This window comes from Salminus brasiliensis, chromosome 9 (genome assembly GCF_030463535.1).
Source record: "Salminus brasiliensis chromosome 9, fSalBra1.hap2, whole genome shotgun sequence".
Classification (NCBI taxonomy): domain Eukaryota; kingdom Metazoa; phylum Chordata; class Actinopteri; order Characiformes; family Bryconidae; genus Salminus; species Salminus brasiliensis.
In genome coordinates, this window is record NC_132886.1 from 19,427,646 (window position 1) to 19,453,323 (window position 25,678).

Below are 25,678 nucleotides of genomic sequence, written 5' to 3' on the forward strand. Positions count from 1 at the left end.
TCAGACATCCGAAAGGCACGGCTGAAGTTTAAGTACGAATTTCGGTCTGATCCTAAAAGGGGGAATTTAATTTTATTCATTCAGTCAGTTGAGTCATTTGGTTTGAATCTTCCCGTCAGGATCGTCCACAATGTTTTTATAAGTTATGAAAATTTGGGCCTAAATTCTTGAAGGTCTCCTCCGATGACTCAATTCCACCAATGCTGGGAGGGTGAAGGCTAGCAGGTGCCTCCGTCCACACATGTGAAACCAACCAAGTGCATCATTGAAACTGTTTGTGTTCCGAGTATTTCAGTCTCTCCTTAATCATAGAAACTGGAGCCTTGTCTTGTGTGACTGGAAGTAACTGCCCGGCGGCTAAGTGATGATGGCGGCAGTGTTAGACCCCATCACATTACATTATGGTCTGCACTACGCTATACATTTTGAACAACACTACAAAGTGGTTGACACACTATATAGTGCACTATTTCTGCTATAGCAAGCGAAGACAGCTTAGACTAGCACACACATGCTTACTTCCCAAAGACCCCCTGGCTGTGTTTATGTCCGCCTACATTTGCTAACTCGTAATTACGGAGGTGATTAACTCAGCACTACTATAAACTAACCTGCCGTTAAGGTCAGTAGAGACCAGTGGCCTTAAAAGTCCCACTTGAGACATGACATGTCAGGAGGATGTGTCCTTAGAACATCCTATTCTCAGTGTCGCATTTACCACAAATATCGACTGTGTGGAAACAGCAACTCTCCACAGATCTACACAAAACTACACTGTAGTGATTCGCCCAGTAAAAAGAGGCAGTGTCTTGTAAGCATGGTGGAGGGAGGGGTGGGGGTGGAGTGGTCATAATGAGTGTGTAGAGGATGAGCAGAGAGTGATGAAAAGGTGCTGAGCGGTGCTGGAGGGGGAGTTCTCCCTGATGCAGGAGAACAAGGCCTGCAGATTGCAGCAGGCTGGAGAAATCAAAAGCCTACAGTGTGTGTTGTACAGAGACCCACAATCAATAACCAGCTCCTCTCCTGCCCCCTCAAGGACGTGTTAATACACACAGACACATACACAGGGTCACAGTACACACAGACACACACCCTGGGTCTACATGGCGCCATTTTATGAGCGCTTTAATTGCTGTGACGTGTTGTGGGGAAAGCTACCGGGAGAGAGGCACTCGCAAGATTTATTAACAGTGGGAGAGAGAGAGGTAGGGCGGGTGGGTGGTAGAGTAAGGGGGGGGGGTGGTATTTGGTGTGAAACAGACCTAGAAAGGTTATAAAGACCAACCAGAAGAGTGTATGAATCATGTGAGGGCCGAGGGGTTGAAGCCGTGGAAGTGGATGAATGGGGGTAAGAGAGAGAGAGAGAGAGAGCGAGAGAGAGAGAGAGATTGGTCGTCTTCTGTGCTGCTCTCTCCTTAGGATTAAAAAAGGAGATACAAGATTAAAGGAGGGTAGAAAGTGTATCATCGCTGTCATGTCAAAACCATATTTTTTCATGACACCCCCCCCCCCCCCCCCACCTTATTTGAAGACACCAGCTGCTCTTTACATTGTGTGAACTCAGGGTGGGTGATACAGCATCAGTATCAAATATCAAAAATACAATATCCCAGCACCAGTCCAGTGGGGAATCCTCAGGTAATGATACTGGCGATAGAAAACGCTGATACCATGAAACAGTGTGGGATTATTTCACGCTTGAGACGAGCGGTAGCTGTAAAATCTGTAACGCCGGTGTTTCGAGGGGTGACTGACCTGAAAAGGCCTGTTAAATGACTGCAACAGTGGATACACTCCAGCCGGAACAGTACATGGCTTGCATGGTTGAGAGCTTGCTGGTACAAAAACACCCATTGTTTGAGTTTAAACAACAATTTTTGAATTTTTGTTAACTTAAGTTTAGGGCCAGTTTAGTGAAAGCCTTCCAGGCAGTAAATGCAGTTCTTTATATATAAGAAATAGCATAAATTTCAAGATTTATAGGCACATATCGTGTGGTTAGGTAAGATAGATTGTCGGAGGTATCAGTACTCATCATTAGCAGAATCAGGATCGGTATCTGAAGGGAATAAGTGGTATCTGTGCTTCCGTACTAGATATTATTTGATAATATCATTTTCCCACCATTGTTACATGGTGATGTCTCTATCTAATCCATGCATATTTGAATGTATCAGGAATTGGCTATTTGAAGCCTGTTCCACCCTCCAGAGCCCTGCTGGTGACATCTTATTGTTTTAATAAACTGTTACAACAATTAAAACATATTTTTGTTTTAAGTGTTATAGTGTAAAGCAATAAGATCAGTCCAAAGTAGTGGCCACAACTTATTAAAGTGTGGGTACAAGGTAATTGGATCTTGGCCACAATTTAATAAAGGCATAGAAGCAAGATAATTACATGGTGGCCACAATTTAGTAAGTTGTGGGAGCAAGAAAATTAAGTGGTGGCCACGACTTAGCTAAGCATGGGAACAACATAATTAAGTGGTGGCCACAACTTAGTAATGTGTAGGAACAAGATTCAAAGTTGTGGCTATGACTTAGCAAGGTATAAGAACGAGATAATGAAGTCATGGCCACAACAAAGATAAGGTGTAGGAACAAGATCTCATCTTACTGAGTTGTGGCCACGACTCAGGATCTCGTTCCCACACCCAGCTAAGGATTTGATTGCATTCGACAACAGCGTTAGTGGGGTCACAGGATGATTGATGATCACCACCTCACCTCATTCCCAACTCCCCAATTCATTCCAAAAGTATTGGATGAAGCACCATCATTTCAGAGAGCACAGTTCTCCCCACTACTGCACAGCTCATTATGGGGGGCATTATACCCCCCAATAGTGTCCCAGGTACATGCTTATCTGCTCCAGAGAGTACTGTTCTGTTGGCAATGTGTGTGTCTATGCATTTGCACATCTGTGTCAGCAGTGGGTGCAGCTTAAAGCTGAACGTAGTCATTGGAAGGGGCGTCTGCAAACATTTGGACATTTTATTTGTTGCTCTTTTCTGTTTTGCCCCCAAGAGAAAAGATAGGGCACACCCGTTCTAAAGGTATTGACTATATAATATCCATAAATGTAATAAGTGAGAGTTTAAAGAGTTAATTCATATTTTAAACTTATGAATAAGGTCGGAGTCTCTCTATCTCTGTGCTCTCCTGCCTCGTACATATCACACATCCACCTAATGTACTTGCAGAGAGAGAGCGAGAGAGAGAGGCAGACAGACAGACATGGAGATTGGTCATCTGTGCTGCTGTCCCCCTAAGCTTCCATCATTATCCATCACAGACACTTTCTGTCTGTCACACTCTCTCCACACACACACACACACACACACACACACACACACACACACACACACACATACTCATAATAGCGTATGGTGTGTTTGTGGAGGATTTATGTCTAAGACAGAAGAGGACTGTTCTTCTGACACTACATTCCATCCCATCCTTCTCTCACCTGCGTAATAAACAGGAGCTCAAATGAGAGATAAGGGTGGGGGTCAAGGTAGAGCCCCCCCACAGCTGGCTTTATCACACAAGGACTGGCTCTAAGGAGGGGTGGTCTGTATAATCAGGGAGGAGTAGAGTTGTGGGGTGGGTGGGTGGTGGGGGGGGGGGGTTGTGAAGTTGCTGTGCTGGTTTGTGTGTGTGTAAATAGAACTGGTGGACTGGAGCAAGGTCGGTGGATTCATTTAAAACTGACAGCAGCCGCAGCAGCAGCAGCAGCAGTGCTCCACATGAATATTTATACTGCTTTATAACAACCAGCACAGCACACTGAGCAAGCCAGCAAGCCCTGCTGTACGTGTATGTGTGTGTGTGTGTGTGTGTTATACTTAGGATATGCTTAATCAATGTGTGCTCTATGTCAGTGATTGGCTGTGTGAGGGCTCTGTAATCTCTGCTCTGGTATATTTTGTCTTTTATCAAACACACCTTTAAATGCCTACTGCGTGTGTGTGTGTGTGTGTGTGTGTGTGGATGGAGGTGTAGAGCTGTGACAGAAACCTTTTCTTGACCATTTCCTTTATGAATATTTCACAGACTGGCTGCTTGATGTGTGTGTTTGTGTGTGTGTGTGTGTGTAGATGATCAGACAGTGCTTTCCTCAAGCTGTTTAATCCAGTAACAACAACCTTACTCACTGACCTGCTCTCTCTACCTCTCTCTCTCTCTCTCTCTCTCTCTCGCTCAACCTCTATCTCTACTAATTTACCTTTTTTGACCCTCTCGCTCGGTGTACTCCTCTGACTCTCTCTCTCTCTCTCTCTCTCTCTCTCTCTCTCTCTCTCTCAGTCTATTATACTGACTCTTTCTCTCTCTCCCCCTCTCTGTCTGTGTACTCTTCTGACTCTCTCTTACTGTCGGTGTACTCTTCTGACTTGCTGTGCCTCTCTCCCTTTCTCTCTCTCTCTCTCTCTCTCTCTCTCTCTCTCTCTCTCTCTGTGTGTATTCGTCTGACTCTCTCTTTTACTCCCTCTCTCCCTGCACTCTTCTGACTCTCTGTGTACTCTTCTGTCGCACTTTCTCTCTGTCGGTGTATTCCTCTCTCTCTCTCTCTCTCTCTCTCTCTCTCTCTCTCTCTCTCTCTGTTTACCCTTGTGACTCGCTCTCTGTATACTTGTGTGCCTCTCTCTCTCTTTCTCCCTCTCCTTACTTTTCTTTAGCCTCCTTATTTCTCTCTCTCTCTGTGCGCTCTCTCACCTTTTGCCTGTCTCTCTTTCTCTCTCTCTTTCTTTGTCCACTACTCTAACTCTCTTTCTCCCTGTCTACCACTCTTACACCCTTTTTCTCCCAACCCCTCCTCCCTCCCCTCTCTTTTCTCTCCCCATCTCTCACTCTTTCTCTCGCTCTCTCACCTACACACACTTTTCACTTCCTCTTGTCTTGTCCTTTGTTTGACTCTCTCTCTCTCACACACTCTGTGTGTGTGTGTGTGTGTATGTGTGTGCCCATGGGGAGATCCCCTCAGTAATAGCTGGAGGTCAGTGCAGTACAGAAGATACCAGCACTTCCTCTTTTTCTATCCATCCCTCACTACTTCCCTCCATTCATCACCCCTCTATCTGTCCATCTGCCCTCCTCTCATCTTCTTCTCACACACTCGCACCCCCATAACAATCTCTCACACACACACACACACACACACACACACACACACACACACACACAGACAGATTGTCCCTAGTGTAACCATTCCATTTCTGTAAAACTGTAAACATCATTGTTGGTATATGTGTGAGTATGTGTGTGTGTGTGCATGTGTGATATGTGCAAGAATTTATGAGCCTGTGTCTATGTGTGCACACTAATGTGTGTTTATGACAGTGTGTAAAACTATGTGTTTGATTTATGAAGGTGTGTGTGTGTGTGTGTGCGGGGAATAGAGCAGTATGTGTGTTTAAACTATAATGAGGTGGTGCTCATTAATATGAAGCTGAAAAGCTTGTTTTCTTCACTGTGAGAAGACAAACTGTGTTTTTAATTAGGAGGACTATGTGTGTGTGTGTGTGTGTGACCGGTTTTAGCTACATAATAGCTGCAGAATGCTGGTTGTGTATTCAGTGGCCCCTCCTGGGTTTGTTGAAATGAACAGATCAGTTGTGTGTGATAAAGTGCAGTAGTGAGAGTGTACAGATTTTTTACTGTGTTTTTTTTCCAGTTTTTCTACAAAATAAATACCCATAAAAGACTTGGGGCCTCCATGAATATCTAATTTATGTTTTTTTAATCAGCTTTCGGTTCATTATTTATTTGTTAGTGTACATTTATTAACATACTAATATTTGTGTCTGTGTCTTAACTTACTGGCTGTATCCCAGTTGCGCACTACACACTAATACTATGAGATATGTTCTATGTACAGTCCTCAGTAGTGCGAGTTCGGCAAGTTAGTACACAAAATATGAACATATTAGCTCCTTTTGTACTTACAGGAAGTGATGTAGCATTGTTATGTCAACATGCATCATTGCAAGTTCTCCAGTCACCATTTAGCATTGCATTGTGGGATAATAGTGCCCATCGTACCCACACACAAGATATGCGTACTTCACACCCATAACCTAGTTAGTAGTAGTAATTAGTATGTAAGTGGGACGCACCCTTTTTTATATATATTATTTTATTATATTATATTATTATACTTTATTTATTGTCAGTGCACTACATTTGCTAGCGTTTGAACACTTGAGATTTGTCATAATTTATATTTATAATTTAGCACAGAAAGGCTTGTTACACACTAAGGTGTATTACTCAGTAACTACAGACACCTCTACAAACTGGTTGGGGCTATTCTTTGATAATAGAAGTTTGTTATAACACTTTTGGCCTCCCAGCAGGCCATAGGCTTTTTAAAGGGGTTAAAGGTGCTCTAGAAGGGAGAACTGACATAATGTGAACCCTTAAATACTGTTGTCTCGTCATCAAACAAAAAAAATCAGAAAAACCTAACCTGGGCTGTAAAATGGGCCAAATTCCAGACCCCCCAAAACGTTATACTCACGACCTTAAAATATACAGTACATAAACCCAGCCCACCAGAGAACAGCTACTGCAAAAGAATATGGAAGCAGTTTGACCGATGGTAAAATCTGAGTATATTCCTGGACATTTTACGCAACTTGTGAAAACTGGTCACACTATTGTTAAAGTACTAGGCTAGGCTATGCTGTGTGGCTACTGTAAGCCATCACGATGATGTTAATCAGCCAAGACCAGCAAAGCTAATCATTTTAATGAATCCGCCCTAAAAAGAAGATCAGTGTGTTTCATTCTGAGAGATTCTGAACGTAACAGGGTGGTAAACGCTTGTGTAAAACTGCATCTGAGCCAAACCAAACTCAGATACTTAATATTCATACATCACTATTTATTACTATTTGTACTATTTATTATTATTATTCTATGGCACCTCTTACAGTATTATTGTACTTAGCCCACGAACCTGCGCAGTTGTTGTCTGACTGCTCACCAACGAATTTCGGATGTGTTAGCTTGCTCACAAATGTGCTAGTATTTTAATCAGCTTATCTATTTCATGCCACATGTGTCAGGGCTGTTAAGTGTCAGTGAAACAGTGTCTTTTTTCCATGCTTGCATCTGTGTGTGATGGTGTGTGTGTGTGTGTGTGTGTGTGATGGTGTGTGCCCCTGGGCTGTATTCTGTCTGTGTTGGGCCTGGTCTAAGCTGACCTATTTCCAAAGCCCCACCCCTACACACACACACACACACATACCCCCCATCACCACCATCATACACACATATCCACACACAGAGACACACACACACATGTCTTCCATGGGAATTCAAACACACATGCACACACAAACACACACATACACACCTGCATACTTACACACAGGCAGCAACACCTTTGCTCACACATACCCATACAGCCATTGTATGTGTGTGAATTGTACATATGTTTGCGCCACAGTGTTTGCCTTATGGGGTATGTAGACTCTCTCCGTGTGCACAGTATCTGTCAGGGTGAATCTTATAATATGTGTGTGTGTGTGTGTGTGTGTGTAGGTCTGCATAGGTTAGCAAAGTTGCCTTTTTGTTTGTGTGTTTTGCACCTGCGTTCCATTTTAGTGTTTGTGTCAGGAGAATGAGGGACAGGGCAGTCTAATGTGTGTGTGTGTGTGTGTGTGTGTGCATGTGTGTCTGCTGTACATATGCCCAGCGATGTGGAAAAAAGCAGGGGAACAAGAACAAAGGACAAAGAATGCAAGGATCTCTGTGTCAGACACAGACTTACACAGACACACACATACTCAACTTTTTGATGCTTAAGAATCTCTCTCTTACACACACACACACACACACACATATATATATATATATATATATATATATATATATATATATATATATGTGCGTGAATAGCTGGAACAGCTTAGCCAGATTACATAGCTCTGCATGTAGTTGCGGAATAGTAATCTTTCGGGTGTAATAAAAGTCACTGAGCATACAGGGTTAAACACACAGCACACCACATGAGACCACGATTCCCTATAAACTCAGATGACTGTGGCTGTGTCTCTATTGTTTTCTGAAACTTCCTTTCCTGTCTGCTTTCTTACATTCTGTCTAATCTGTATCCCTGGCCTGGCAGAGCTTACCAGCTAATGGATCCACATCAGGCCAGATCAGGCAGTATCTAGGGGAGCAGATCTCTGCTGGGGGTGGTCTTCTATGACTAAATAAATAAATAAATATGAATTGAATATAAAACTGAATGTTAATCACGTATTAAGATTACACTTCAGGTTAGACCACGCCCACCTCTGGTTCAAGTCCAAATACAGGTACAGATAATGGCACTGTGTTACATTTACAATATACAATAATGGAGGCATGGAGCGTCTGATGGCTACCTGGCATTTAAGGAGTTAACCTCAGAACCATAAAGAAACAATCTGATGTGTGCAACAGGATCTCGGAGCACATGTTGGCAGCAGACTGTAAACAGAAGACGGAGGAGGAACGGAGGATAAGTGGAGCATGTTCGGTAATCAGTATCGCAGCCGAGTTCACTGCATTACTAGTGCTGAAAACCTCTTCTCTCAAACTGAGCTGATGAACACACAGGCTAGGTTTAGGTTTAAGAAGATCAGGGTGCACTTACTCTATAAAGAGGTGTGTGTGTGTGTGTGTCTCAGTGTGAGCATGTGTGGCTGTTTGTGACGTCTTCTTCTGTTACAGTGACATCTACTGAAGACCTTGCCACACAAAAACGCAGACTCAGACACACACATACTCACAAAACCCCCACACACACACACAGGCCTCAGGGTGAAGTAAAGGTCAAGGGAGCCTGCTGATTGGCCCGTTTGTAAAGAATGTCGGTACACTTGAAGCTCTAGCTTGTGTGCTTGCGTCACTGTTTTTGCCAGGCTGACGTGAAAGTCCACCTTATTCCATCTGAACCAGACTGACCGCTCCACAACTATCACTACCCCATGTATTTCTAAGCATCACTGTCAAGATAGTAGGCATATCTGGTACCGGATTCCGTCTCGGCATGTAGTCGTATTGCGGCTAACGTGTTAGCTTAAGGCCGGTGTGTTAGCTTGAGGCTAAAATATTAGCTTCTGGTTAGCATGTCAGATCATATAATGCCAGGCGTGGGCTAGAGGGGTAAAAAGCCCCCCAGCATTGAGCTGTGTAGCAGTGTAACTGTGTTATCTGGAATGATGATGCTTCATCCAGTATGTAATACTTTGGGATAAATTGGGAAGTTTAGGATTAGGTAGAGACAATTACTCCAACAAAAGCAGGATAAACTCTTTCGTAAGAAACTATGCATGAGCAGGTGTCTCAATATTTTTGTCCATAGTGTATATTGGAATTTGATAAATAAATGTTTAGCTAGCTACAGCCTTAAAAGGGGTTCTTCAATGACTGTTAAGAACAATAACACTGTTGTTGGACCGTGATAAAAGGGTTAGGCATGATGGTTCCATTAGTAGATTAGCCAAATAATATTCAATACTTTTCATCAGTAGAAGGTCTGGATGAGGCAGTCCCTATAATATAAGCCTTATGTCAGGCTTAAAGAATCCTAAACTAGAAGAGGGGCACCAAGCTGCCCCCCATGACTGCCTTTTTGACATGTAGCTCAGCTCATAGTGCTTCAGCCCTCAGCTCATGCTCTGTGTACTCATGCTCTGTGTAGTGCACTGTTTCTGAGGGGAGCCCATTTCAGATTTGGCCCAGCTTTCAGATCAAGCCAACATAGATTTCATATTATCCACTAACCTGTGAGTGTGAAGGGAGAAGATTGAGCGGCTGTGGGGGAGATGAATGAGAGATAGGAAATGTATTAGAGTGCAGGAGAGGAACGGGAGATGATGGACAGGCAGGGGGAGCGGAGGGAGGAAGAGGAAGGAGCAGCTGCCTTTAGCTCTCAATGGCCTTAGAGCTGCAGGTGGGACAAACAATAGAGACTCAGTGTCTCTCTGTCTCTGTCTTTCTGTCTCTCATTCTCTCGCGCGCGCACGCTTTCTCTCTCGCTTTCTCTCTCTGCACTTTTCGATGGCTGGCAATGTCTCTGTCTCTTTTCAGCCATGCAGTAAATGAGTTTGTACTGCAGCTCGTCTGATGTTCCCTTAGAGAGAGAGAAAGAGAGAAAGAGAGAGAGGGAGAAAGAGTGAAAGTGAAAGAGAAGACAGAGAGAAAAAAGATATTAAGAGATAAGAGACAAAAGAGAGAGAGAGAGAGTGAGAGAGCTAGTGAGAGAGTGAGAGAAAGAGTCTCTTTACCTCTTTACAGTCTATTGATCTTGGAGGTGCAGTGGTTGCCATTGCACAGGAGATTAAGGCAGAGTTGCACCTGTTCAGTGCGTACACACACACACACACACACACACACACACACACACTAGCCTTGCTGACTGTAACGATCTTGGCTACAGTTCACTTTAAATCAGGTTAGCATGTTTATGTAACGCTTGAAGGCTAGCAATAGCCCTGTCAGTCTCAGAGAGAGTGCAAAAACAGCAGTCAAACACAGGTCACTTTCATAACACTGCTTAAGCCAAGCCTTTCTTCCTGCCCCGTACACACCCACTGCTAGCATGTGTGGAGCAGAGCCAGGGTCAGAGCAGGGTCACTCAACTTTTTCCTAGCCAATCACAGCCACGGTAGGAATGAGCAAGAAAAAGAAGGCAGGGATTCACACAGGGATTTATGTAGCGTTTGCTAAATGACTCCCAGTGGACAGCTGGTGGTACAGAAGGGGCTATGGCTATGCTAGCATACAATGACCATAAACCCTATCTTCTCTAACAGGTCTCACTTGTATCCTAATCTGTGTCCCAATGGTTCAAACAATCATGCTATCATGAACGGAAGCTAGTCACCAGCTAGCAAGATACACTGTTGGGACAAAAGTATTGGGACACCTTATTCATTGTTTCTTCTAAAATCAAGGGTATTAAAAAAAAACATTGATCCTGCTTTTGTTGGAGTACCTGTATCTACTGCCCAGGGAAGGCTTTCTGATAGATTTTGGAGCATTGCTGTGAGGGTTTGACTGCGTTCAGCAACAATTAATCTTTAGTGAGGTCAGAATGTTGGATGATTACCACCCCACCTTACCCCACCTCATCCCCAACTCTCCAACTCATCTCAAATGTTCTGCTCCACAGCTCAATGAAGGGTGGGGGGTTATAAACTAACCTAGCACATGCCTGACATTAGGCATGGTGCCAATAGGTTCATGTTTACCTGCTCTAGAGTCCTATTCCATTGGCAGTACTTTTTTGCGAGGACTAGAGAAGCTGTGTGTGTGCATTTGCACATTTGTGTCAGCAGTCCATGCAACTAAATGTGGCTTAATGCATTCATTAGAAGAGGTGTCCACAAATATGTGGACATAAGGTGTATCATTTGCATACTGCTAATTAATGGCTGTTCATGTTCACTCTTTGCTAAGTATCATCGTGGGCCTGTATTAGAACAGATACTCTACATCTACTCTACAAAGTATCCTGATATCCCTTAATCTGAAGTTCTAGTTAAGCTTTAAACTAACTTGATCTGTAACTTGCTTAACTTGTAGCTCGCTGTTTTGCTAGCTACCTAGCATACTTTAGACTCTAGTACAAGGCTACTAGTAATGGCGTCAAAGTCTATGGAGGAATCAGTCTTATCAGGGGGATGAGTAGAGCATGCTGGTGAGGTTTTGTGGCTGGGCCAGAAGGTGGGTAGCACATGCAAGCAGCTCCATGGTGGTTGAGTCGGTCTGGAGGGCAGGGAGCAGTGGTACAAACACAGAGCTTTAGACTGGAGTTAACTGGACACAGTATGTTAATAAGTTAAAAGAGAGCACAGGCAGTGGCTCGCCGTAGTAGCATAGCTAAAAATGGAGAGCCAGACGGAAGCACAGACATTACAGTTCCCTGAGATATCAGTATGCCTCAGCTCAACAAACAACAAACCTGAGTGAACTCCTGAGAGCAGCAGGATAGCAGCATCAACATCTCAGTTTTCCACAAATCTCTGTCTGCACCTTTTGTCTAACAGGGAATGCCATTGGCAAAAACAGCCTAGAGTCCCAAACACTGACTGGAAGATTATTCCAAAGCTTTGTGCAGAAAAAGCTAGCGAAACAGACACAGTCTAAGTATCAAGTGAGGTTGCGAGTCATTTAAGTCTCTGGCTTGAGTCCCTTTCTCTGATATCTGAAATGTCCTTATTTGGGCATGACTGACTACTAAAATGACTGACTTTACTGAAGAAGAAGAAGAAGAAGAAGAAGTCATAAGGAAAAAGAAATCCCCCAGAAGTGGCCTAACAGCACATGCAGCCTAACCGTGTGTGTGCATCTCCCTCTGCTTGCTAAAACTGCCTCTGTGAGTCATGGTTTGGTAAAGGTGTGAGAATGTGTGTTTGTATTTACACTGACTCTGTGTGTTTGCATGGCGGGGTCTGCATGTGTATCTGTACTACAGTGTGAGTGTGTGTGTGTGTGTGTGTGTGTTTGCATTTGTGTACCTGGTAGTATTTCTGTTGGCTATGGACATTGCACAGGCACACACGTATACACACACACATACTCCCACCCACATGTGCGCGCACACTCCCTGAGCCCTATAGTGTTACTGTGGTATGAATGAGACCTTTATAAAGGGGATTTTCCTCAGGCCAAGACAACCCGCCCTGCCCCTCAGCCTTATGAGATATGCCTCCCCCAAATCCCTCCAAAAGAGACGCTCCAGTGTTCGCTGTAATCGCTGTCTTCACGGAAAGACAATGAGTGTGTCGCCAACGACGCAGCACATACTTCCTCAAATATGAACCACAAAAGAACAATAATATCAACTGTTTTCTTTGACTCCATCAGGGCAGTTAAGTGGTGACAGCTATTTCTGGACGACTTTGTTTCCATCTCACAGTTGAGGCTTTTATAGACAGTTTCCATTCTCTGCCCAGTCTAGTCCTGCAGATCAGGCGCAGTGGAGTAAAGGCTCCTTTGGGTGCTGCTTTTCTCAACCATTAAAACCACAGTTAGCTCAAGTGTAAGCTCAGTCAGCTAATACATGTTTAGAGTCTGAGGTTTGCTTCTTTAGTTTTACGCTGGAGCTGCAAGGCTAATGTTGCTAATGAGTGATAGAAGCTAATTAGCTAATTGGCTTCGTGTAAAGCCAGACATGCACTGTGCAGTTTTAGCTGCTGTCTCTTAAACCTCTTTACCCAGGTTGACTTGTGGCATCTGAAGGGGACCATTGCAGACAACTCCCCTTCCCCCATAAACACTCGTTATTAATCGTCTTAATCATTTATTACTTTATGTGATATTTTACTCTATTGCCTGTTAAAGCAGCATTATGCTAGAATGAGTATTTCTTGCTCATGGGCTCCCCCTATAGTCAGGAAGTGGAATTCTTGCGTTTAGCCCTCCCTAAAGGACACGCGTTACACATTTGTTCTATGTCTACAGTCCTGGAAAGCTAAGAGATACAGAACCATCATTGAATGTGAAAAAAGCATGAAGACTGACGTGGTGGAGTAATATTTGACTTGGGTCACATAGCGTCTCACGTTTCTCGCGATTGTTTTCCTCCCTGCCTCACGGAAGTTACATAGTGCAGTTAGCAGCATGCCAAGCCGAGGCTGGAATAGCAATGTCAAATATGCTACTCTCTCCAGTTACAGGTCAGTGGAGCATCTCAATGATTTTGACCTTGTAATTTTAAGGTAAAAATGCTACATAAGTTTCCTTAAGTGTTATTCGGATGTTGTACCACTTAGTGGCATAGAGCATAGTGTTATGCCACTATGCTCAATCTAAGCACATCAAAATTAGTCTTAAATCTTTTTTTTTTTAAATATTACTTCATCAGATGAGTGGGTATACTTGCATCAAGATGGCATACGAATGCCTGCCTCATTCACATGGACATTTTTTGCAAGATGGTGTTCTGTTATGAATGGCTCATGGCACATGAAAATGAGGAAAAGGAATTGCACCAGATTAAACAGATTAAATGGTAAAACACATTGACAATCCTCGTTTATTAGTGAGTAAACATCTTTTTTTTCTTTCTATTACTTCACTGTATGAAGTAATCTTGAGTACACTTGCGTATGTGGTGTCTGACACTGTATAACACACAGTTGTCAATAAAAATGGGCAAAACAGTCCAGACAAATGATGATAGAGTTCTTGTGGCTCTAGAGCAAAACTAAAGAAGCAAACTTGAGGCTCCAAACATGGCTTGGCTGATTGACTACGCTTCCGCTAAGGGGAACACTTTAATGCCTGTTTACATTTTTACCCTGATTCTTTTTATAGCCCTTGTAGTGCAGATGTCCATTCATCCATGTATCTAGTCAGGTGTGCTCTGAACACATGGTGAAGATGGAAGTGGGCCGAAGTGCACTGGGCTTTGAGGGCAGCTTGACTGGCTAAGTCTTACACACACTGCACTGTACAGTACGGCTCTGTTCAGAGTGGGGGAAGGGCCCTCACAAACCCATTTATTTTATTACTCTCCCAATGAGGCTGCAGTGCCACAGTAATCTGCCATTAAACCATTACTGTGTGCATAGAGAGAGAGAGAGAGAGAGAGAGAGAGAGAGAGAGAGAGAGCAGGGGAGAGAGCAGGGGAGAGAGGGAGGGAGAGAGAGAAAGAGAGAGAGAGAGCAGTCACACTTAAGGGGCCTCCCTTTAGGGAAGGGCTTACAGTAAAGCAGCCGGACACACACATACACACACACACATGATGCCACATGCTCCCTGAACAGTGTAACAGTATAAGCTGATTACTGATTGATGGTGTTGCTGCAGCTACTGTACAATATTTGACATGTGGCCTGGGTTACTCAGGATAATGCCTCACATACACAACAGGTATTTCTGTAGAGACTCACAATACAGACCAGGGAAGGCTTTCTACTAGATTTTGCAGCATTGCCGTGAGGATTTGATTGCATTCAGCGACAAGAGAGTTAGTGAGGTCAGGATGTTGAATGAGCTCAATGCTGGGGGGGTTATAGCCCTCTATCTTACGCCTGGCATTAGGCATGGTGCCCATACGTTTATGCTGATCTGCTCCAGAGAGTCCTATTCTATTAGCAGTACCGCATGAGCAGAGGGTTAAACTAAACTAGCTGAATGCATTTATTACAAGCGGGTGTCCACAAACATTTGGACATATAGTGTTGGTATACCAAATCAAGACACTACTGTATTGAATGAAAGGTTCTTTACCAATTTTAAGGTTCTTCACTTATTGCATGTCTCTATTAGAGATATGGTTCTTTACAGGGCCAGAACTAGTTCTTCAAATCTGGACATTGACTCTACTTTCCAGTCCGGGACTTTGCTATCCCTGGTAGGTGCGATACTTTATGGCCAATCAATTACATTACTTCACACATAAATCCAGGACTGGAGACTGGATTTAAGGTCCAGATTTGAAGACCTCGCTCCAAGAGCCTCTTCAGGCATCTTTGCTTTTGAGAATGTATCTTATGGCTAATGACCATGTTTGGTCATTTTGATACTTTAGTAAAGAGACACAAAAACACTGGTTATTCAAAACTCACTAATCATAAAGGCCAGTAATCAATTACATCAGCACATGTCTATAAGCTGCTCGTATACGCGAGGTGTAAGTCAACTGAGTGTGTTTCTAGGAATAAATGATTGTCATGGGAGTGTGTGCTACTGAAGCAGCCAATACACATAAGATGAAAGATTGAAAAGCCTACTATTGTCTTATTTTGCCATAACGACTATAAATACTTTTGACTGAAGTTTGGGCCCGCTTTGGGGTCATTTAAGTGGAGGTAATGGTTAATGGTAGTTTAACATTAATAAGTGCTAATATTTAAAACCCTCCATGTAAACCTCCGTTTAATGACGTGTATCATTGCTGTCACAAGCAAAAGAAAACCCTGCATCTCCAAATCGACAGCTTTACAAGCTGGCAACAAATCCTTCCTAACTTTCAATGGAAGTCACTGTAAAAAGATTATATCCCAAGTCATTTTGGAGAATTTCTATTAGTCCAGTGTAAATTTAGATGCAATCAAAAAGTGAAAAGCAGCAAAAAAAAATGGATATGCAAGATTTTTGTGTGACAGTGGCGATATTTAATATGCATCAACAAACAGCAACAACAGAAAGTACCAGAACTGCATTCCAGTAAAGCTGATGTGTGTTACTCAAAGGAGCTGTGTTACTGCCTCTTTCAGATAGTTGTTCTTTTTCCTCCCCACACAGAGGTCTCTCTCTCTCTCTCTCTCTCTCTCTCTCTCTCTTTATATTGTCTGTCTTTCTTCATTCAGTTCGTTGTTCATATTGATTCTTGCAGCTGACAAGTGTGAAATGAATACGTTGTCTGTTTTTGTGTGTGTGTGTGTGTGTGTGTGTGTGTGTGGCCTGCTTCTCTGCTGTTTCACTCTCTCTTTTACTCTCTGCCTCTTTTTCATTTGTGTCTCTCCATTCTGCGTAGTTGAATTGAGCCTTCTCCAATCTCTGTTTCCCTCTCTCTCTCTCCCTCCCTCAGATAATGAGACTCTATCTGTGGAGGAAATCTCTCTCTAAGCTCATTCTCATAAGGAGTGACCAAGATAGTGTCTTTACTCCTGCGCACACACACACAGTCACACACACACACTAATCCTCTGGGAGAGACGGAGAGAAAGCTTATTGGTTGAAATTTGTGGCTCGTGGGGTCAGAAGATCAGAGGGGCAGAGGTTCAGAGGCTGTGAATGGCATTATGGGATTGAGGAGGATAGAGACCTTTGATAAGGATCTAATTACGGGAAAGTGCTTCTGTTGGTCTTTTGCTTTCTCTGACCACAACGGTCTCCTTCACCAAAACAAACAAGGTGAACGACTGCCGCCGGTGAACCATGTCAGAAGCATCAACCTTCAGGAGAGGCTCAGAGTTATTGCTGATTATTTATTACTGATTATATTATAGGTTGAATATTTTAAGTTGTTCTTTGTTGTGTGACTTTGGTTGGGGTAAAAATTGTGCAGAAACAGTTGTAGAAGCATGTTTTTTTTAATGGCTGGTTTACGTAATTTTTCCTCAAGTCTTACTAGATAGTGTTGCTGTCCTCTCATTGTGTCCTCTCAGTGCAATGTGCTGTTAGCCAGCTGAAGAGTTTGTAGTTGGATAGTTTTTAGCCTTTCCCCCCCACTCGCTTCCTTGCCAGTAAAAAAGTAAGCCAGTACTTTCCCTTCTGATGTGTGTTTAGCTCCAGTTTGGTGTTAAGCTGAGGTCGACCAGTTTGTCTTTGAAAAAGCTGACAATGCGTGAGAGCTCTCTCACTGCACACACTGGCACAGGAAGAGTCTGTTGGTGATGTGGTGTTTTTTTTTTTTCAGTATTAACAACATCATATTCTCCCCAGAAGTCGCTATCACGTTTTTACCAATTCTTCTGCTTTGATTAGGGCTTTCAGTAGTAGGCTAGGTGTATGTACATTATGGGGCTGTCAAAACTGTGCCCTATTCCCTATATAGTGCACTACTTTGGGTTAGTGGCGTCCGAAAAAACAAAGTACAGCATTTTTGTGCACTATAAGAATCCCAAACAAAACAAGTGTACACAACAAGTGTACAAGTAGTGTATGAACGCCATACCCTTGCAGACATGTAATACCCAGAATTCATTGCATGGTTTGGTTGGAAGATTCATGCAGTGCCTCTCCGAAGAAGCATTCTGCTGTCGCAAAAGCAATGAGGTCATATGCATAACAGTGTGTCCGAGATCGTTCACTACCTTGTGGAATTCTGCTCCCTATAACAGTAGCATGTAGGGGGTAGTGAATAGGGCACCGTTTCTGGACACAGCTCCAGTGTAAAAGTTCCCCTACATGACGTTTAAATGAACTGCTGCTGGAAGTGTTTCAAATTTCCCTCATCAATTTCCCATTCAACTGATCAGGCTTCTTCACCTGGTAAACAGTTTTTTTTTCAGGATCAGTCAGACTGCAGTTTAACACCTGACCAGTGCTCTGCTCTGCTGTGAGGGTCTGTACTGGGCCGCTGTTTCTCATTGGCTCTGCTGCTCTTTTACAGTGAGAAGTTGTAATTGTCTTCCTTTTGACCTTCATCTTCAGCCTGAGCAAGAAAGTAAAGATTGTGTGTATGTGTGTGTGTGTGTGTGTGTGTGTGACTCACTGCCGCTTTGACGCAGCTGGAGTGTCCAGTGAGACTAGAGGAGCTGCTAAATTAGCCCTAGCCTGCAGCTGCTCTTATATATAGACAACTATACACACACACACACACACACACACAGGAACACACGTAAAAGCTAACTGATTTATTTATAAATAAAAGCTCTGTGTGTGTGTGTGATTAAAGTAGGTTGTGTGTGGAAAGCCGGTGGGATCACAGCATCCGGTCAAGATGACTAACGTAAACAGATAAACAAACAGCCAAGATTCTACAGTAGCGCCGGAAACAACAGTAAGAACTGCCGTGAATGGACATGTACAATCGGCTCAGATGCAGATGCACACACACACACTCTCTCTCACACACACGCACACACAGGCTTGTGTTGTCTTCTTCCTTTTCATTTCTCTGTTTCCTTTTGTCTTTTGTCCTGCATTTATCGGCTGTTATGAAAAGACCACACATCCGCCTCTCTCTCTCTCTCTCTCTCTCTCTCTCTCCCTCTCTCTCCCTCTCTCTCCCTCTCTCTCTCTTCCTCTCCCTCTCTCTCTCTCTCTCTCTCTCTCTCTCTCTCTCACTGCAAGTTCATTGACATTCATTGAACACAGTGCTTAGAGATTCAGCCCTTCCGGCACTCTGTGCTCATAAGCACTGTGTGTTTGTGTGTGTGTGTGTGTGTGCAGGCACAAGTGTTTCTAACTGCCTTTCTCTACTGTGCTGCATCAATAAATGTGTTGAATCATTACTCTACTTGAAGCACAATCATGCTTTCTGATCAGGAGTGCATCGTGTGTGTGTTTGTGTGTGTGTGTGTGTGTGTGTTTGTGTGCTGCACAGGAGATCCCCTTTGTTTAGATCTCTTTCTCTTACCTGGTAAATGTCAGCTCATGAAATCGAAAAGGGGAAAAAAAAGTACCAAAATCCGCTCCCACACAAACACACGCACGAGAGTAATTGACGAGAACAAAAACACAAAAGCTGACTCAAAGCGAAAGCACCAGACTTATCTAAACACTGCGTAACCCCCCCCTCTCTTTTTCTCCCTCTCCCCGCTTCTGCACTTCCTCTCCTCAGCGAATAGAGAGAGAGAGAGGCAGAAAGGAGAAGGTCAGTTGTTCAGAGGTTGAAAAACTTCTAGCTCTTCTAATACGACTCTGCCTATTGATTTCGGAGCCATTTGGAGTCTGACGGTGCTCTCAGCAAGAGCCTCTTTTATGGGGGCAAAAACTGTTGTTTAATATCCATCCCAATCAAATCCGCCGAGTCTTTATTGGCATGTTGTACCACACAGAGAAGTCGGTGCAGTAATGAAGAGAAATAGCCGGACTAGCTCAGGAATCATAGTGGGGGCAATCACTGTTTGATATTATTCAAGACATAGAAAGAAATAAATGGTTATGGGGGGGCAACAGCAAACCATCGTCTGCACTATATGTCCAAATGACCGCCGCTTAATGCAGTCTTCTCAGAACTGGAGGAGTCGCTCGTGAATAAATATAATTGGGCCGTCGATCAGTTCGGGAGCTGGAACGGAAGGTTCAGGAAGTCATTTCTGGCTGAATCGGGTTAAGTTCGGGCTAAACATAGTGAGTGCCAGGCTTTACGTAGCATTACCCTGTTCTTGTTCAAGCTTCACCAAAGTGCCGTGGTGCAGCACCTAGCATTCTGGGCATGGAGTGGTAATGATAGAGAGGCGGTTTTCCCTATGTCCCCCTATGTAGTTAATCAGGGAAGCATCAAAGCTGTTATTTAAAGCTAAAACTGCTACATCTGTTGCTTTAATGACGGAATAGTTTAACATTGTCATGTCCGACCTTTCTGCTCGCAGTGATCCACGGCAACGGTTTAGTTTAACAGCATTTTAATCCTGAAGCGTAACATTCCGCAGCAACTCCACAGAGGTCATACTCAAATTTGGTGTGTTTTACAAGTGGTCTGTCCATAAAGTCCATCGTGGCAACAGTTGTTATGAAAGAAGGTATTTCTGGGCAGAGCCTGGATAGGTCAGCTGACTCAGTGCTCAGTTTTACGTAGAAGCAGTTTTAAACAGCCTGAAGTTCCTACAGTACACCCCCAGCTCTCCAGCGCAGGTATGATGTCACTTCTTCATTTTACTGAGATGAAAAGCAAAAAAGAAAAAGAATTGCTTATGTGCATGAGCCCTGAGTCACAGCACTTTGGACTGTGTGTGAGAGTGTGTGTGTGTGTGTGTGTGTGTCTTGTTTTCGTAACAAGACCAGTTCAAGTCCCGTCCAGATCTGCAAATCTCACCATGACATCAGCACCTTCGATGGCCCGCTGCGTTGCTATGACGATGCACAGTACACTCACCGGTGGGGGTGGATGACAAACAGCCCTGACGTAGCCAGAATAGGGAAAAGTGAGGCTGTGGTTGGTGTGATCAGCGGCAGACGCACTGAGGGCCAGAGACGCCTCCTCTTGCACCAAACAACACACTTCTAACCCCGAGGCCTCACACCCTCATTCAGACCCCCAGTCACTCCACTCTACTAGATTTTGGAGCATTGTTGTGAGGATTTGATTGCCACAGAAGTGTTAGTGAGGTCAGGATGGTGGATGGCCAACACCACACCATCAGCGCCATCATTCCAGAGAACACAGTTCCACTGCTCCACAGCTCAGTACTGGGGGCATTATACCCCTCTAACCCATGTCTGGCACTAGGCATGCTGCCAGTAGGTGTGTGTGTGTGTGTGTGTGTGTGTGTATTTCCCAGTATCTCTCTCACTCTCTGTTTCTGTTTTTAAACTCTCTCTATCTCTCGTTCTGCTTTCCTTTTTGTTTTCTTTTTCTCACTTTTTCTCTCCCTCTGTCTTCATCTCTTTCATGTCTGTGTTTCATGTGTTTCTGTATTTGTCTTCCTCTCTCCCTTTCTGTCTGTCTGCCTCACTCTCTTTTTCACGGTCACTCTTTTTTTTCTTTCATTCCTTGTCTGTCTCTCTCTCTTTTATTGTCTCTCTCTTTTTCTCCCCCGCCTATTTTCTGTGCTCTCTCTCGCTCTCTCTTTCTTTCTCTCTCTCTCTCTCTCTCTCTCGCCTGTAGGCTCTGTAGGGGTGTGTAATCTTCTTTATCCTGTCTGAGACCTACTCCACCTGTCGACACACATCTGGGCACACACACACACAATAGGTGTCAGGTTTACAAGGATGTTAGTTTGCAATCTAGTTTACACATACATAGACATATACACACACACACACACACACAAACACCATCCACTATCTGTGTGTGTGTCTGAGTGTGACGTAAAGCAGAGCAGCAAGCTAAAGTATCTTCAGAGACTCTTTTATATAGATTTACTTTGATCGGTCACAGCATGCAAAGCAGCAAAGCAGACTGAATCTGAGTCGTTCCTAAGTTAAACCAGCCAGGAACTGCCGGTGGTTCTGAGGAGTTGAAGAGGTTAAATGAATCCCATCATTTTAAATGAGGGAGGGAATGCTGAACTAAACCTGTATCATAGATGCAGCGATACAATAGTGTAACACAGCTTAACAGAGCATCTTAGTATGAACATTTAAATATGCCTACATCTGCCAATTATACATTATACCCATCTTTCCTGTCCTCAGATCGGGACATCCTTGGTTTTGTTTGTGGAGCACCTGTCAAACCTTGGCATGCACTTCAAAGTGCAGAGAAAAAGCCATATGAGCACTGTTAAAATAAAGGTGCTTCAAAGGGTTCTTTGAGTGATGCCATAGAGCTATTTTCAGTTCCTTAAAGAATCATTGGGCCTCATTCACCAACATCTTTCTAATCATTTCCTTAAATTTGTTCCTGAGAAAGGTCTTCACAGAAAGTCTACGTCAGACTCATGATGTTAAGCAGCAATGGATTCCACTGTCCTCATAAACTGACCAGATTCCAAATAAGAAAGTCTTCTGGTGAATGAGGCTTGGTGTTTGTAACAGAGCTCTATACCTTCAGGTTTTTTTAGACCTTGAAAAGATTCTTCACGCTCACATATTATGTTGTTTTTTTGTGGTTCTTCTATGGTATCAGTCAAAGAACCACGTGAAGCGCCTTCATTCTAAGGAGTGCACAATGGCACAGTAAGGGAAAGCGGAAGGAAACGGATTCAGGACGTGTGTGAAATGGTCAAGCTGAACAGATTTCAAGAGAACCAGCCTTGTGCGTACAGCTCCCTCAACACTCCAGCTCAAGGTCACTAAACTACAGAGAGCAGAGCTGGACTCCTTCAAGACCCCACAGACAGACAGACAGAGATTAGACTACGCTTGTAAAAAGAGTAAGAGCGTGCGAGCGTGCGAGCGTGCGCGCGAGAGAGAGCATTTTTTGAGGCAGTTAAAACTGTGCTTTCCTACACTCTCACTTCTCTGTTCCCTAGTGTGTGTGACATCACTTGCCAAACTATTAATAGCATTGTACAAGTGTGTGTGTGTGTGTGTGTGTGTGTGTGTGTGTGTGTGTGAGGGGGGGGGGTGTAGATGTTTGCATTAATGTGAGCATGTGTGTGAGTGTGTGCGAGTGGGTGCGTTTGAGTGAAGTGTGTGTGTTGGGTGGTGGGATTGTGTGTGAGTGTGTGTGTGTAGCACGTGGCTGCCGGGCTGCTCTTTGTTTATTAGCATATCTAGATGACAGTGGCATCACAGAGGCTGCAGTAATTAAGGACACAACAATAGAGCTACTAATGATGATTGACACACCATTACCCACCACAGGGCGAGAGAGAGGGAGACTGAGAGAGAGAGAGAGAGAGAGAGAGAGAGACAGACGAAAGACAGAAGAGAAATGACTGAGTTAAATGACGGAGGTTGCTCTCTGAATCACAGAAGGATTTCTTTGGGAGGGTGGGTATGTGTGTGTGTGTGTGTGTGTAGTGTATGAGTGTGTGGAAATATTTCCTGCTTGTTTGCTTTCAGATGGAATTCATTAAATATCCCCTCTCTCTGTGATGTGCACACACACATTTTTCTGAAATCATCCGGTTTTGGAAAAGAGACAATTACTCCTGCTCGTCTTTGTTAACTGCCTATAAATCCGTCCATCCATGTAATTCCTTAACATGTGTTCAGTATAGAACCAGAGACTAGGCTACCCTATATATGCCACATTAGCCATAACATTAGTACCTGTGAAGTGAAAACATTGATTATCTTCATCTGCAGTAGTGCCTTGTGGGTATGCAGTGGTCAGTACGTGCTATATATATATATATATATATATATATATATATATATATATATATATACATAGCATGAGACTAATCTGTGTTCTTTTGATGCAAACTCCCTCCTACCCTCTCTCGCTTTTACTCTCCTACACACACATGCACATCCCTCATCCGCTTGCTGTATTCTCAGTGGGTATGGCTTTGTCCTCGGTTGCCCAGTTGCTCTACAACAAAGCATATGAACAGGCAGCAGTGCAACCAAAGCCCTCTCACACACTCTTATCACTGCTCAAATACATTGCTTAATGCAGCAGAGAAACGCAACAGGATCCGGCCTCCAGCTCTCCGCCAGCAGTTAGCCTAGCTTAGGAAGCTTTCGCACACACCCCACAAACGATTGATTTACATTCGTGGCATTAGGCTGCTTCTGAACAGCTCAGATTTGAGTCAGGTTCCACAGGTAGGTGTTGTTTGGAGTCGTTAGGAGTCTTGCCCAGGGACTCTTATTGGTGTAGCGCAGAGTGTTTGCTCCACTCTGCCACAGGGAAAGCGGCATTGTCACCCACTACGCTACACCAACCACTTTCAGTTTCAACCACAGTTAAGTTACAGTTCTATAAGATTCAGTGCAGTCCATCGTAACAAATCCACAATTGAATACTTACATTTAACAGTAGCCATACATTTTTGTATATGACTCCCTGCCCTGCATATTTAGAAATTGCTCCCAACATGCATGATCCAGCCAATCAGCTAATAACAAACCCATTGGAGTTCTGAGCCTTTAGCAGGTGAAGAAAGAGACAACTGTCTGTGCTCTCTATGGGTGGGTAGATGGCACTTTCTCCACTCATCACTCTCAAGGCCAGCACAGGCATCTGTTCTGGGAGTGGTTGGCTTTACAATTACACTACAATACAATTAAAAAAACACATGGAGCAGCTCAGTTTGTCCCGTTACCATCCAGTAATTAGTGTATCTAATGGACCGACCTTCATTAAATACAATGTGCTGCTGGACTGAACAAATTCTAGAGTCAATGGAAGTCAATGTAAACTGCCAGCTTCCCATGATATTAAAATGTGAAAAGCGGCAGAAATGGAGATGCAGGCTTTTGGCACGAGAGCTCCGATATTATACTGTACCACACTGTAATGTTCTAATATACAACAGAATATTCTTCTATTATGCATCTGAAATTGTAGATGCATTTTTAATACTGCAGATACCTTCAGGAGTTATGTTAATGCTCTTATTACAAATGCACGTCTGGACCGTCTGGAGTCTTGGGCTGCTGCAGCAGTTCTTCAGTACCAGATACCTTCGCTCTGCTCTTGTGTGTGAGTTAGTATGTAATCAGGGATGAAGAATGTAATAGGTTCAGGCTGTTATGCCTATAGCTGCATGCATCCTTTCTGTCCCTCAAGCATGAAGAGTGAACTCAAAAGAATCGAGAAGCAAAGAGCATCTGGTAGGTATTCAGAAAGCCCTCGAATCATTGATTTGCTTTAGTTTGCAGTGCAGGGAGACACAGTGGTCTGCGCTGGACTGGATCAATACAAGCTTTTATGGAGGAGTCTGCCTGTAGGAGCAATAATAAGTCTAGGCTATATCTAGGTAAGATGAATAGGTACTGAAGGATGAGGAAAAAACAGTCTTTACATAAATCATTAAGAGTTCCTACTTTGTTTAAAACATCTTTACGGCATGACTGCAGTCATTAAGCCTCATCATTCTGTATATCACTAGATTTTTAAAGGAGAATTAAAAGGAGAAAAAAGGGCAGAAAACACCACAGTGAAACTAAACACAGGCATTTTATGATACCATGAATACTTTCTGGGGATACAAGCTGTTTCTAATATGTTTACTGTGATTTTATTGCTCAGCTATTGTCTGTGGTCTGTGTAAAGTGTGGACTGCCCTTGTGGTGTTGTAATGTGATCAAAAATACAAGGCGACTAAGCTTTCAGGGCTAAGAAAAGATCCATCCTCCCATGCTCCCTGCTATGCCACATCCTAGGGTGGGGCCTTTAGGAATGAGGGTGTGTCTAGGACCCCAATGTTGACATAAATATCTCCCAGGGCCGTGTTTGCATCATTAGCATCGTTCCGAACAGTGAGCCACTAGGTGGTTATAAATAGGAAACTGCTGGGGTTGGTTCAGCTTTGGTTTTCTCTCTAATCCAGACACCATAGCAGTAAGCTCCATGCAAATTAGGTTTATTAGCAAAACATGCAAACTTTCAGCTATTGGCAATGAACCAATCAAACAAGACCATTTTAAATACCTCACCACAACACATGCTTATAATAATGACCACTGCAGTTTCATGCAAACATACCCAAAAA

At 43.5% G+C, this 25,678-nt stretch overlaps 1 protein-coding gene across 1 annotated transcript in view; it reads left to right on the forward strand.

Moving 5' to 3' along the window:
- Positions 1-25,678, forward strand: part of LOC140561602 (uncharacterized) — a 94,960-nt gene that overhangs the window by 20,058 nt on the left and 49,224 nt on the right. The gene's annotated exons all lie outside the window — the stretch shown is intronic.